The sequence below is a fragment of the Anastrepha ludens genome, chromosome 3, assembly GCF_028408465.1.
Source record: "Anastrepha ludens isolate Willacy chromosome 3, idAnaLude1.1, whole genome shotgun sequence".
Taxonomy (NCBI): Eukaryota; Metazoa; Arthropoda; class Insecta; order Diptera; family Tephritidae; genus Anastrepha; species Anastrepha ludens.
In genome coordinates this window covers 99,446,268-99,449,959 of record NC_071499.1, presented here as the reverse complement: position 1 = coordinate 99,449,959, position 3,692 = coordinate 99,446,268, and the positions used below count along the sequence as shown (strand labels likewise).

At 40.5% G+C, this 3,692-nt stretch overlaps 1 long non-coding RNA gene across 1 annotated transcript; it reads right to left on the bottom strand.

Annotated features, from left to right (window-relative positions):
• Nucleotides 1-1,997: 1,997 nt before the first annotated feature.
• On the bottom strand, nucleotides 1,998-3,462 carry LOC128858591 (uncharacterized). The gene is made up of 3 exons (XR_008454037.1): nucleotides 3,330-3,462; nucleotides 3,149-3,262; nucleotides 1,998-2,334 (listed from the first exon to the last, which is right to left on the bottom strand). It is a non-coding gene; the product is annotated as an uncharacterized LOC128858591 (long non-coding RNA).
• Between the last annotated feature and the right edge of the window lie 230 nt (nucleotides 3,463-3,692).

The following is a 3,692-nucleotide window of genomic DNA, read 5'->3' as shown; positions in this document are numbered from 1 at the left end:
TAGCCCATCGAGGAGTTCTTGGCTGGTCCAATAACTTGCCCGGGCTGTGTCGGCCCAGTGAATTGGCTAGGTTCCCTTTCAGGAGGGACCTCTACCATAGTTGGTATGTAAGGCGTAGGGACCATTTTTGCTGAAGGATCACTACCCTCACCCGTAACCACATGTTCCGGCTGGGCTTCCTTATCTCCGGCCAACCATGGAGACAGAAGGTTTCATGGTGACAGAGCTGAATCGGTAATTCAATCGGTAACCCGTCCTTTTTACGGTTACGTACGAGTCCTCGTCAATGCTCAGGTTAAGCCTGAGCCCTGCATCCTCGACGTAGCTGCTCAGAATACTTTATGCTTCAATTTTCAAGCCGCTGTTCTGAGCTTTCAGCAGCCCTCGGCAGGTACTCGGTGGGGTACATCGTCCCCACTTTACGAGTCAAGGTGCGAGCCTTTGCACGCCGCAAGATTGGGTGCCACGCCTACTAACCACTCCGCGGTCCTGTAGTAGACCCTAGTAGACCCTGCCGGAAATACACCCCGCAGAAGACCAGCGGGCGAGTCCATCCATTAATGACCTCATCCAAATTGGCCTCCTGAAGCACAGTTAAGTCTTCCTAACCTAGCGTCTTCGCAGGATAGTTTTTGCGCAGCACTTCCAAGCGGATGCCTTCGAGAGCATCCGAGTAGCTTATCTGCTGTCCATTGTTATTCAACGGGGCTGCCGGGGGAGGAATCCGGAGTCTTCAAATTTTTTGGGGATCTCAAAAGACCGCTGAGCCAGCGCTCCTTGCTGCGGTTATGTTACAGTTACTCCTCAATTAGGTCCGGTGTTGAGGAGGCGCCGTAAAATACAGACGAATTTTTCTCGTGGCTGCAATAATCCAAAGGGCACGGTGACGCATAACACCCTAGATTAAGAGGTGGCAGCTTTTGACCATCGTTCTCAAGTGGTACCAGACATCGGGGTGAGTTATCGTTTGCACGACGATTCCTCCTGTTGTTTGTATCCGATACTGACGATATCGCTCCAGTAGCCCTGGTCGTTTTTAAAAGCTGCCTCAGGCTGTCATATATTCCCGGTAAATGGAGAGATATCAACGTGGTTTTTATTCCCAAATCTGGAAAGATTTCGCGCGTTCTTCCGAAGGTCTTCAGACCAATCAACGTGTCATGGTTCCTTTTAAAAACTCTGGAACGTTTGATCGATCTTCACATAAAATGTTGCCTTGCCCACTTGTGGGAACTATTGAGAAATCTTTCTCGGTTAAATATTATACTTTAACAGCCTCTATATATATTGAAGGTTCATTTAATAATATCGCTCCAGAGAAAATACTCTCGGCCCTTTGTAAGGTTGGAGTTGATATGTCAATTAAGCAACTAGAACGTAACCTGCTGGTTAGTCGGAAAATAATTTCCAAATTAGGTGCCTCTTGCACCGCTCGCACAGACTGTAGAGGAACTCCTCAAGAAGGCGTTCTCTCTCCTCTTCTGTGGAACCTGGTCAACGACATGCTTTTGATGCTCGGGGCTGTAGAGCAATTGCTTATGCAGACGACGTACTTGTTGTCACGTGTGGCAAATATCTTTCAACTCTGAACGATCTAATGCGGACTGCTCGTAATAAGCTATCTAGATGGGCTCTCAATAGTGGTTTGAGTTAATATAGAATCCTCCAAAAACAGAATTAGTGCTGTTTTCGAAGAAATACAAAATTCCACAATTTGTGAAGCCAACATTAAATGGTGTAAGGCTTAAAATAGGAGATAGCGCCAAATATTTAGGTGCAATTCGAGACAAGAAACTAAACCGGAACATGAATGTAGAGGACAGAGTAAAGAAAGCTACTTGTTGGGATGAGCACCGGATTTGCAGGATATATTGTAGTTTAATTATAAATTAATTGTGTAGTTTAATTTCATAGTTTAGTATTATAGTTCAATTTACTATATAATATTCTAATATTTTTACTTCTACATCTGGTCACCTTAATTCTTGTACTTGTACTTGCATTATATTAATACACATTATCACATATTTGCCATTTTCAAATATTCGTATCGACTTGCATTCTCACGCACATATATATATATATAATATAATCAGAGCTAAGTAAATATTTCGACACTCGAATTCCGACATCAGCTGGGATCGGTGAACTTGGTAAATTGTAAAGTAACAAACACAGGACCACTTATTTTTTAACCTATGAAATAAATTGTAAAGTTTTTCGAAAACAAAAATGCTTTAAATTGAACGATGCGTTGGCCGGAAGCAGTTATCATGGTTACGAAATATAAGGCATTGGACGGGCATATGCCTTGTTGCAGAACTATGGGATCAGCTAAAAATAGAGATATTTATAAAAAAATTTTAAATAATATAAATTAATATGTTTTGAATAGTGTAGTTAATAAACAAAAGGATATAAATATTGTATGATCGCTATAGATTCGTAAACGAATAAGCAATACAGAAGAAGAAGAATTAATATTAAAAGTAAAAGACAAATTTTACAAACAAATAACTTAAAAACTATTATTAACTGAACAGTGTTGGTGCTGGCTTTAGCAAAATAAGCACTAAATAAACATCTTCTCTGAGTTTCATTGAAAATTCGTAATATTTCTCACAAAACAAGCGAACGGTCAATCGTAAAAACCTAGCTGTAATAGCTGCCAAAAAGCTTGGTGGCCGAACACTACTATAGCTCTATTTTTATGCAAAAAGGCAATAGGACCCAGGTGGGGTCTTTCTCCTAGGAGCACTGACTGACTGTATATGATCGTTATCAGAGCTACCCTCCTTTACGGGATTATAGTCTGGTGGACGGCTCTCGACAAGACAACGTTTAGAAACAGGCTTCAGAGGGTTCAACGTATGGCGCGTATATGTATCAGCAGCGCTCTTAGAACTACACTCTCTGATGTTCTGAATACTCTTTTCTTCTTGCCTCCCCTAGATTTAGTTGGTAAACAGAATACAGGTAACACTGCTGCTCGGCTTGTCGCAACTAATCAATGGCGCAATTTGGGGGTTGGGCATTTGGATATAACACTGGATCTGGAACCTTATTGACTATTGTTTGAATGAATCATACTTTAAAAGGTTATTTAGTACTAGATTTCCAGCAAAATGTAAGTGGATTGAAAATATACCTGGATGGCTCAAAGCTTGACCATAAAGTTGGATTTGGTCTCTACTGTAAAAAGCCAAGAGTAAGCGATTCGTCCCGTTTTCCCAATCACTGAAGAGTATTTCAGTCTGAAATTCTAGCCATTAATGAGAGTTGTACGGTTAGGAAAAAATGTGACTGCCTTCCGAAAAATGTATATTTACTCCGAATGTCAGGCGGCGATTAAATCTCTTGGTGGGGTTGACACTAATTCCGTCATTTCTCATAAATGCCGAGCGTCGCTTATAGAGGTGGCGAAATATTTCCTCAACCTTTTGATATGGGTGCCAGGGCAACGTGACATACAGTAAGTCAAAAAAGTATTGGCACACTCGAAAAATCAAAATTCTCAGTAACTATAACTCATAACTTTTCTTCTAATGAAAGTGTAAAAAAATAGAAAACGTAAATGTATTTATATATTACATATCTGAATAAAAACAAAAATTAATATCGACATAGATTTATAAGCTCAACCTTGAAATGTAAAATAAAGCACAAACTCACATCAATAAAGTATTGGCATT